Source organism: Protopterus annectens, chromosome 8.part0, assembly GCF_019279795.1.
Source record: "Protopterus annectens isolate FY-2018-M chromosome 8.part0, PAN1.0, whole genome shotgun sequence".
Classification (NCBI taxonomy): domain Eukaryota; kingdom Metazoa; phylum Chordata; order Ceratodontiformes; family Protopteridae; genus Protopterus; species Protopterus annectens.
The window spans coordinates 1,594,251,528-1,594,263,901 of NC_056741.1; positions in this window are offsets into that span (position 1 = coordinate 1,594,251,528).

The following is a 12,374-nucleotide window of genomic DNA, read 5'->3' on the forward strand; positions in this document are numbered from 1 at the left end:
CAATTTGCTAGTAGATTATTTTGCAGTAAGTGATCAAGTAGTTGTTTATGGATACATCTTTCCATTATTTTAGCTAAAGGAGACAGTAATGCTATTGGACGGTAGTTGGAGTATTCATTAGAATTGCCACCTTTGTGTAGAGGGATGATGTGTGAGATTTTCCAGATGGTAGGAATATTTCCCTCTTGTAAGGTTCTATTTATCAGGATTGATATTTGGTAAGCTATAGCTTTGGCAGCTTTTTGGAGATATTCTACTGGTAGGTTATCGGCTGATGGGGTTGATAGTTTTAGTTTTTGAAGAAGATTACAGATAAGGTGAGTTGGGACTGGTTGCCAGTGTGGAATATAAGGAGTGAATTTGTTACAGAATTTGGGTGACTAGAATTCTGAGTTGTTATTTGATTGGCCAGTGATTGGATGGCCTCTGTGAAGAAGGTATTGAAGGTGTTAATTGTTTGTTTGGGATCTTTGGGGTTGGCTCCTGTTGGGGGTGGTGTGGTGGAATGACCAGGGTGAAGAAGTTTGTTTATACTGGCCCAGAACTTTTGTGGATTACTTTGGTTATTTTGCTTGAGATGACAGTAAAAGTTTTTTTTGTCCAAGAAAATGGCTTTTTTTGTATCATTTCTCATTTGTTTAAATTTAAGTTGGTCTACGGGTTGCTTAGTGGATCTCCATAGAGCCCAGAGTTTGTTTCTAAGTAGGATTTTCTGCCTGGTTTCCTTAGTAAGCCATGGGGCTGGCTTATACTTATTTCTGATAGTACGCTTTGGTGCATGATAGTCTAGGATAGTTAAAAATTTTGAATTAAAGTAATTCACTGCCTCATCTAGAGGGAGGTGTTTAATGGGTGTCCAATCACATGCTCTAAGTTCACTTTGGAAATAGTCAGGATTAAAAATTTTATTGGTTCTGATTGTTCTAAGTGTGGTTGGGTTAGGAGTAGTTGTCTTATGCCTAATGATATAAGTGAGTGAGTGGTCACTTACATCTGCAGGAAGGGTTCCAGCCTTATACATTTGCTGGTGATTGTTTATGAGTATCCAATCTAATATACTCTCTTTATTATTAAGTTTGTTAATTCTGGTTGGGAAGTTGATCATTTGTGAAAATCCATGTAGGTTAATGTGAGAAGTTGGCTGATTTTGTGTGCAGGTTTTCCAATCAATATTAAAGTCACCTAGAATTATAGTCTCTTGAGGGAAAGGTGAAGATAACCCAGCAAGAGTGTCTTCAAGGATACAAGTATTATTACCAGGAGGTAGGTAGATGCAGATGATGATTATGGATTTACTACTGTTATGTTGAAGTTTGGTGGCAAGAATTTCTACATTATTGTGAGGTGTTGGATAGGAGTCTAGTGTGGAGATTTGTAACCCTTTTTTAGAGAGTATGGCTACTCCACCTCCCTTTTTAATTTTGCGGTCTGCTCTTAGGATATTGTAACCAGGTGGTAAGATTTAATTATCAGTAGTTGAAGGTTTTAACCATGTTTTTGATAAACATAGTATGTCAAAAGAGTGGACATCCATGAGAGCATGGAGGTAGGCAGCTTTGTTGTTTAAGCTGCGTATATTAAGGTGAGCTATAGAAAGTGAATTAGGAAGGCTAGGTGGGATAAGATTTGAGTGATCGGGGCTTTAGAGTTCAATGTTGGCAGAGTGTATAGGGCCAGGGTTGGGATGGATGTCACCACTGATAAGTAGTTGAGGTTTTGGACAAGGGTGTTGGAGTACATAAATTTGGTTGAAATGTTTTCTAGGTTTAAGGTGGACATATTTAATATGGGTTAATCTGTGATACTTTGGAAGTATGTAGGTAGGAAGAGATGTGATATTTATATGTGCTGGACATGTTGTTGGTGGTATAATGCTTGTTTGCTTGTTAGGGTAGGAGAATTGTATGTAATTGATGTGTTCATAGGAGGTTAGTAGGTAATATGTAGTTAAGAGAGGTAAAAGGGTGATGATGAGAAATATTTGATTATGAGCATGGTAAGATTGTGTTTGCATCTTAAGTGATTTGAGGTAGAGGTGTAGTTATTAAAGGGAGGAATTAGGATAGATCTGGTTATTGAAAAGCAGTTGGTTTAGTTCAGGTGATTAAAGTAGGTGGAGGATATGATTGGCTTTGAGAGAGAAAGGGGTGTGGTTTGGAAGTATAAGTTTAGGTGTACTGGGGGTGGGTGGGAATTGGGGGTAGGGGAGCGGAGTGTGCCCACAGGGCGAACGGAGCGGGGCAGACCAAGGACAAGAGAGAGACTGGGAAGACAATCAGTGAAAGTGGAATGGAGAATCCAGGTAGGTAGTCTGAAGGTAAGGGACAAAAAAGTTGCTGGAGGGGGAAAGGGTCAGGGTGGCAATACAGTGATAGTGGGATATTAAGAGTGTGGGAGAAACAGGTAATTAGTTGGTAGAAGCATTTTGCTGCTAGTTGAGAATACAGCAAGCAGATTAGTGGGTGAGTGCTGCCATCTAGTGGGAGAGCTTATGATAGCAGCAGAGATACCTCGATGAGAAAAACAAGTGGGGCAGAGAGAGAAAAAAATGGACAAGGTGGGAGAAAAACTAGGACCTAAGTTAAGGATTGAAATAGTAGGAGCAAAGTAGTAGAGTAAGGCTGCTGGTAGTCCTGGCTGGAGTAAGTTTAGTTATTACATTCCATGAACTGGGGTAAAAACTAGCTATTAATTACAGGAGGTAAAGAACAGATAGTACATACTTTGCAATGCTTATCTTGGTTCCTTAAATGATACAACACAGTAACTGTTTTAGGTTCTTCCCTGTATTGAGGTTGGAATGTTTGTGAAGATTGACTTTGGTTATTTGTATAATTCTAGTTCATGGGTAGCCAGCTGGTCGGGATTGCAGGGGAGTACACAGCTGACAAGGTGGCAGAAAGCTGAGTAAGACAGAGAGAGGAAAAACAAAATTATTATGGGATAACTTTTATAATTATGCAGGAATTAACTTATACATTATTTAAAACATCCAGATTGCAAGGACAAACAGTGCAGTATTCAACAGACAGAGATAGAATAAGCAGTAAAAAATTACAATGGACATCAGCTGAGTTTAAAGACCCTGCGATTCTAAAGTATAGTCAACAGTGTATTTATGATGTGCTGATGAGGTCATAAGAAGGCCAAAACATGCATGTCCACAACTAGTGGGGGTTGGCTTTATTGTCCTGAATGAATCCACAGAAACTTAAAAAGTAAAAAAGTCATGGACATTCAGAAAACATGTAGCTGAAACACTTGATGTCCTCAAGGTGTCATTTGCATATATGTCATGGGCCTCTACTACAGAAGGTTTAAGGTATCACACAGTGAAAACTCTATTTATTTATTTATTTGCAGTTTGTTAAGTAGGAAAGTCCATTGGGCCTAGAAGAACCTGTTTTCAATGGAGGCCCGGGGAGAAAAACTCCATGATTCAGTATTTACAAAAATACATTGTAAAATTCATAACTACAATGTTTATAACAATAAAGAAACAAAACATTTTAAGTAGTTCATAAAAGAAAAACTTATTTTGAATTATGTAATTCAGTAACCAAAAAGCTGTGAGAAAATGTATATATATATATATATATATATATATATATATATATATATATATATATATATATATATACACACACACAGAGACATATTTGATAAGAAAAGTAAAGAGAAAACGTTTGGATCAAGAAGAGGAAATTTATAGAGAGAGATAGAGAGACATTTTTGAGAAAAAAAAAGTAGAGAAAAAAATTGGATCAAGAAGAGGTTATTAGGATGTTTTTGAGATAGGAGGTGGCCTAGGGATGACTTAGATATAGAGGGTAGTGAAGGGGTAGATGTATCAGGCGGGGTGACCTAACTAGGTTTTTCTTGTAGTCTTTACTAATTGGCTTGTTTGTGTGATCTTTTTACTTTTTGGTTTGGATGTTAGTTGTGATATTTTGCAGACACCTAAATTGTTATAGAGACCAGCTGGGTTTAAATACCCTGTGTTTCTGAAGTATAGTTAAACAATGCACTTATGCTGTGCTGATGAGGTTGCAAGAAGGCCAAAACATGCATGTCTACAACTAATGGAGTTTGGCTTTATTGGCCTGAATGCATCCACAAAAACCTAAAAAGTAAAAGTAAAAAGGCATGGACATTCAGAAGCCATGTAGCTTAAACACTTGATGTCCTTAAGGTGTCATCTGCATATATCTCATAGGCCTCTATTTAACAGGAGGTTTAAGGGATCACACAGTGAAAACTCTAGCTTGGCTAGGGTTCTCTTGTAGTTTGTACTATATATAGCAATATGGTATAGTCTAGCAAAACAAGAGGAAGGTGAACAAATAATTAAATTGCCTATAGAACACTAATAAGGTGGAGTTAGGCTAAAGTTGCATGTAGGAAGTCCCCAGGGAGGAGACTGTAGAGAAGCCTACAGTTAAATACACCTAGATTCCAGAAAAATGGCAGAACACTACTTGTCTTGAGTATTGAGAGGTAGTCTGATTGAAGTGCTGAGTCAAGGCATGGAGTGCCTTGGGACAAGAAGTTTGCAGCTTCACCTCCTATACCAGCTTAGCAGTGGGTGCTAACCATAACAGTGCATCTTCTCCTAACCCTAATCCTACACCTTAACTTAAGAAAAACTTCCTGTAATAATGGCCACTACACAAGACACACAAAATCACTAAAATCACTACATTTACACCTTTACCTAACCCTGACCCTAACCTTTAAATACACTCACCCAAACATATTAAACCTATCCCTGACCCCTACCCTAACACATACATACACATACACACACACACACACACACACACACACACACACACACACACACACACACACACACACACACACAAATGGTATTAACACGTACAATCCCACTCACCTTTCACAATAAAATAATCCCTCAACATTTTGAATGTTCAATTATTCATCCATTTGATGTTAAGCACAAACCCTATTGCTCAGCAACACTAACATATGATCAACTTGAGGGAAGCCACACACACACACACACACACACACACACACACACACACACACACACACACACATATATATATATGTGTATGTGTGTGTCTATATATATATATATATATATATATATATATATATATATATATATATATGGTTCTACCTCACATAAACGAAACACCAAAACACCGACAACGCAATCACCGAAACCACATAACCGACAGTACAAAAACACGAAATCCCACATGCCCGACAACGAAATAACTGACGGTACACAAACACAAACCTCATACACTTCACACACCACAATCAACAAACAAAACACATTCCCCGTCCAAAAACCACATACACAACACAAACACACCAAAATCCCTACAAACCCACACTAAACCTCACATACACAACTACCTACAACCCTAACCCAAACCCTAACCCTAAGGTCCGTCACTACAGACACCTACCTGGCCTACCTGGCCCGCTCCTAACCCTAACTCACTTATCCCACCCCTAACCCAAACACAATCACTACCGCACACTTACCTGACCCGCTCCCTAACCCTAACTCACTTATCCCGCCCCTAACCCAAACACAATTACTACCGCACACTTACCTGACCCGCTCCCTAACCCTAACTCACTTAACCCACCCCTATCCCCACAGACCGTCAATATCCACACTTACCTTACTCGCACCCTAACGTCCGTCACTACCGCATACTTACACAGCCTTTTCCCATATCGGCATCCTCGGCGTCGGTGCTTTCATCCATCGGGTCGGTCTTCTGCACTGTCGATCTTCTGGGTCCCGTCGCGTCGGTCTTCTCAGCTGTCGATCTTCTGGGGCTCGCGATTTCCGTGTCGATGTTCCGGCGTGTCGTTTAAGTGAGGTAGAACCATATATATATATATATATATATATATATATATATATATATATATATATATATAGTATGGATGTACGCATGTGAGAGATACCTGTATATCTGTATTTTATATGAGTGTATTTAAAAATTCCAAAAAAGTATACACACTGTAGGGGTGTCAAAACCTACATTAAGAAAAAAAAGCTCACAACACAGTAAATACATAAAACAAAATGCGTAGTGAGTCATCATGGTTTTCATCTCAACCACTGAGACTTCTTCAGACAAATAAAACATCCAGCATTCCCCTTAATTATCCCTGTTCAATTAATTAATTAATTAATTAATTAATTAATTAATTAATCAAATTTACTGCAAATTTACTGCAAATTATAACATTTAAAATATCATTCCCTTGCTTGTATTACAAAAATCACCAAACAACAGAAAATGGTTCCTTATTCAATATAAAAATGTGTGTGAAAAAGGTTTCTATATGGAATAAGTGGCCAAAATGTCCAAATTTACTATAAATATTGGACAGTTTAAAATTAAAGTACTAAAAACATCATATCCTATAAAATAAACTTGCTGTCACAGCAAAACATGCAATGTGATCACCAATAACAGAAAATGGTTCCATATCTAACATAACATCTATTGTTTCAAGGAATATAATAAAATGAAAATAAAATAATTTGTTTTCACCAGTGTGGTTTTAAAATACATTACCCAATACAGCCATCTAGTGGCCATTTTCTATAACTATTTATACTTACTTAAAACTCTATATTATGTTGTTGTTTGTCTTTTCAGCTTTTCCCGGTTAGGGGTCGCCACAGTGGAACTCCGGTCCGCTAATGATTGGCAGTAGATTTTTTATGGTGCCGAGTTACCAGCCCGACACCCAACCTTCAGCGAAGGCATGCCCATTCATGCATGTCTTTTGGAGGCCACTCGACCGCAGGGAGGACATGCAGACTCCACACAGAAGACACTCCAGCCATGAATTGAACGGGAGAACCTCTTGCTGTGAGGCAACAACGCTACCACTGTATCACCATGGCTTCACTACTTAAAGCTCTATATTACATCTAATAAAATAACTCAAAGTGGTCACGTAGTAAATAAGACTAACTAAACTAAGCAGGAGCAGTCCCATAAAAGCAGATAACAATGTATTAATACATTAAAAAACACACAAATTATCAATACAAAAAGGAAGAGCCAAATAAGAATAAAAATAAATAAAAATATTAATATTAATGTTAGTATAAGTGGATGCCAACGTGGCAGGAATGATCAGCATTTTTTTTAAAAAACAAATAGAAGTAAAAAATTAACTAAATTACTAAAACCGAAAAGGCTTCTTCTTCTTCTTTCAGCTTTTCCCGGTTAGGGGTCACCACAGCGGATCACTTTGTCTGCTCATGACTGGCAGTGGAGTTTTACAGTGTCGAGTTGCCAGCCCAACCTTCCACAGAAGGCACACACATGCACACACTCACACCTAGGGCCAATTTAGAGTGTCCAATCTTTGGGATGTGGGAGGAGACTTAAAATCTTGAAACCTATGTGAAACTCTCAAAAGTGATGAACTATAATCTTGCTGCCCTCAGTTTTAAAATAGGGGCCTATGGAAATATTTTCATTCAGTCACAGAGGTTCATTGGCTTGTAACATCAACTGCAAATTTACTTAATTATATTCTATCATTTCTTCCCATAGCTCTCCTCTAATATCCTGGGGTACAATATCTAATACAAAAAGTTTAATCCTGGCATTGTTGCAAGTTACAGTGTGTTTGTATATCCTTTGTCTTAGGGCACTTTCTGTCTTCCCCACATAATTGGGTCTACAAACCAAGCAGTAAGCCAGGTATATCACCCCTTTTGTGTCACAATTATAATAATTCTTAGCTTGTATAAAATTGTCCCCACTGGGAATGTAAATATTACTTAAATTACTAATAAAACTACATGGTCTGCATTTGCCACACTTATAAGTACCTGTTTTCCCATTCTTATAATTTGGGTCAGCTCTTGTCCTATTTTCCAATAAATTCTTAATGCTGGGGTCTTTCCTGTAAATAGAGTTTATTGGTTCATTAAATGCATTATCTGCATTCATACAACTTTGAAAGAGTTTCCAATATTTCCCAACAATGTTTTTAATAAAATGCATTTCTATATTGAAGTTTATACAGAATGCTCCTTTATAAACAGCATTCTTTGTCAGTATTGGGCAACTCTTCCTACACCATTGTGCTTACCCCAACCTCTCTATTTTACTTCCTAAAAATAGGATAATACGTATTCTTTATTACCTCTTTCACTTCTCTCATAACTTGGTCAATGAATTTTACAGGATATTTTCTATTTAAAAACATATCTTTCATTTTATTACATTCCATAAGGAAGTCCTCATCTTCTGAGGTCATCCTAGAGGCTCTAATGAATTGATCATAATACTCCTCTTTTGTTTATAAGGGTGTGAACTTGTAAAATACAAGTAAGAATTGGAAAATGTTTCCTTTCTATATATAGTAGATTACATTTTTTGTTGCTCATCATCTAAATGAATAGTCACATCTAAAAAGTTAACTGTTGACCTTTCAATGTTATAAGTAATTTTAAGGAACTAAATTGTTTGTTGTATATATCCTAGAAATTCCATAAATTTCTCTTCACTACCATTCCAAAATATACATACGTAATCTAAAAATCTCTTATACAGACTCCAATACTATGCATAGGGGGAATTGAATATAAATTTGTCTTCCCAAACTTCTAAAATAAGATTGGTGTAGCTGAAGGCACAACTTGCTCCCATAGCTACCCCACTTAGTTGTTTGTAGAATTCCCCCTCAAAAAATGTAATTTATTTATTATTTATTTATTTTACATTTGTTTACTGGGAAAGTTCGACTGGACACAGGTCCTTTTCAGCAAAGGCCCGGGGAGAAAAGCTCCAAGGAATAAATATATTGTAAAAATACAGCATACAGTTGTAAAAGATACAGAAGTAAAAGTACAGAAAGGAAATTCCTAAGAACAAAATAATAATTACAATAAATGATCTACATAAAACTTTAACTTTTGTTCTGATAAGATCTTTACATATATGGTGTTGCCATATGTATGACAGGATTCAGAGGAGTTATACATTATGCACATATAATGGCTTAATGGCTGAATTCCGATTGACCGTTTCTATGGGAAAAGCCATTCTACAGGTTAAAAACAAATATCAACATTGTTGCTACAGCAGAAACTCAATTTGCAATTCAGAAGACAGTAATAAAATATTAATAAGAGGTAGGTTACTGTAACTCTAAGTGTACTAGAAACTAGCCAGGGAAGGAGCATGAGCAGAGCCACGTTTCAGTTAAGTATGTCTTTAGTAGCTTTTTAAATTGTACTGTGGAGGAATTGGAGGCAACTAGGGTTGGTAGTTTGTTCCAAATTTTGGGAATGTAGTATGAGAAGTGTGAGTCCCTAGCTGAATTGTTAGCTTTCGAGATGTTAAGAAGTAGTTTTTTGCTGGAGCGGAGAGAGTGATTGTTGGTATGTGGTTGAATTCGATTCTGGAGAGCAGGGTTTTTTCTGGTTGACACAAGATTTTGTGAGCAAAGTTTAATTGGTTAAAGAGTAGAAGCTGTGGTAGTTCAATCCAATTTAATAGTTTTAGAGAAGTGCAGTGGTGTGATCCAGATGGGGAATCTGTGGCAAGCTTGGAAATCTTACTATAACATGATTCTAATTTAGCTAGATCAATTTTTCTGAAGTTGGTTAGAATTGGGGAGGCATACACGATTGTTGCCAGGAGCTGTGTATGAGCAATAGTAGCCTTCAAGTTTGCGGTTAGGAACTGTTTGTTTCTGTAGAGAGCACCTAACTTCTTTTTTGATGGTTTGAAAGATGTGTAAGTCAAACTTCAAGTTGTCAATTTCAGCATCTAAAAATTTGGTGTGGGTAACAGGTGTGATATTAATTTTATCTTTAGATATGATGTGGAATGACAAGTTATATGGAGGAGTTCTTGTGGGGGTAGAAGAGAAGAAGTTTGGTTTTGTCTGGGTTGAGAATAAGATGGGTGTTAGTGAGCCAGGTTTCAGCGGCAAGGAAATAATCTTGGGTTATGTTCTGCAGATTTTGTAGAGAGGGAGCAGTGCATATTAGTGTAATTGTCTGCAAAGCACTATTCCCATAAGTTCAAAAGCACCTTAAAATATTTAAAGCCAAATTTACCCCATTCCACTAAACCTGCTTCAAACCATTTTAACCCCAGGTTATGGGGTATAACAGAAAAAAGCTCCATGATATCTATAGTAACAAAAATCATATTTTTATTATAATGTTTCCTTTCTACCATTTAAAAAAATCCCATGAATCTTTCACAATACTCACATACCTGGTCCATAAATTCTTTAATTTTGTGTCTATATAGACTGCTATAGTTTGCATTTTAGAACCTTTTGCAGTCATAATAGGTCTTAAGGTTGGATCAGTTGTATGTTTATACACCTTCGTGATTCCAGATATAGACAGTATAATAGGCTTGTCATTTTTCAAATAATCGTAAGTTTCTGTGTCAATCCTATCTTCAATTAACATATTGCATAAAGCACAATCAGTTTTGCTGTAAGTGATATTAATTTTGTTTTTGGAAATCCTTTCATATTTATTGGTGTTTCTGCAATAAATCCATCATGTTCTCAACATATATAATATGGTCCATAATAACTGTTCCTCCCCCCTTATCAGGTCTCATAACTCTTATACTATTATCATTCCTTAACGTGTTTAACAATTTTCTTTCGCTAACCGAAAGGTTCAAACCCATTTTTCTCTTATTTGTAACTTTCATCATCTCCTTCTCCACAATAACCTCAAAGTTTTTTAATTGAGGGTGCAAGGGGGGATTGTAGGTGCTTTTTCTCTTAAGAACTTCTTTTTCTGTATTCTTATCTTTTTCTATCCTACAAAAAATATGCTCCAGATTTTTCTTTCTTGTAAACATCTTAAGGTCAACAATTAACTTATTTATATCATATTTCCTGTTTGGTACAAATTTAAAACCTTTTATAAATAAGTTAAAAGGGTCTATACTAGAAGCACGAAAGATACATTCGCCGAACGGCAGAATATCGACACATATACGTCGATCTACCACAACAGCGAAGGATGGAAATGCCAAAAGACACAACGCCGAATGGATTTTCCTGGCCAGCAGGGTGATTGTGGCAATGAGGAAATATATCCTTTTCCCCACTGTAGAGCGGACTTGGAGTTGGTATATATAAGTAGAGGGGTGTGGGGGTGCAGGGGGGCTTGCCCCCCTGCAAAAACATTTATAATAGTGTTTCATGTCATGTTTGTTTACTGTGGTTTGACTTACCTATATGGTGCTGTTGCTTCCGGGAATCTGTTCGGCGTTGTGCATTTCGGCATTTCTGTCCTTTGCTGATGTGGTAGATTGACGTATATCTGTTGATGTTCTAGAGTTCGGCGAATGTATCTTTTGTGCTTCTAATTTAGACCCAGTTAAAATATGTCATATTTAAAATAACACTGCAATAATTAAAAATAGTGTAGTCCTTGTAAACATATATGTAATCATTCAACTTTTTAATTTCTATTCCTGCCTAAATGAACAAACTTCATTCCTGTCCTCATTTTCTACTTTTAAATTTTGTCCTAATATTTTCCCTGCCGGTGGAAGTTGTAATGAACAAAAGTTTTAGATTTATTTTTAATTCTCTCTGACCTTCTCAAGGGCAGATATTCTGTCTGGTCATCCAACCTTAAATTTTCATTATCCATAGTTGGCTGATGCCCATATTCAGTTTGCAACCTTCTATTCTCAGTAAAGGCCACTCCCCCCCTGAGTTCATTCATGTAAGACTCAGTGTTCCTATATTCATTACCATACCTGGGCCTAGGATAGCTTCTATGTTCTTTATACTCATATGTGTCCCTTTCAAATTTCCTACTTTTTCTTTTAACTAAACAATTCATCTTTTCTTCTAACTTCTGTCTTATATTGTAATATTTGTTTGTTTCCTTCTTTGTTGTAAATGACAAATTACTTGTAATTTGCTTATTAATGTCTTCAATTTCATGATAAATGTTCTACATTTCAAACTGATTATGTTTAATAATAGCTTCCATAATTCCAAATCCACACTGTTCAAAAATCTTTAATAATTCCTTGTGAAACGCTGACCCCCTCATCCACATTGTTAGGATATTTGCTTACTCTCAACCCTTTAGGAACCATTTCCCTTTCAAACATTCCTCTAAATACCAACTATCAAGCTACAGTGATTTATACCTAAACATCAAATCATACATTTCATTAATATTGTCTTGAAAAGAAACAAAATTTGCCTTCTTTGATTTCTCAGTGTTAAAAAAATGAAAAGTCTCTCTTATTTAACTGTGCAGATCAGTCTTCCAACTGATTCCCACCTTTTTGTCATGACTGCATTTATCCTTCAGTCTCACTCTTCCCCTAATGTAGTTA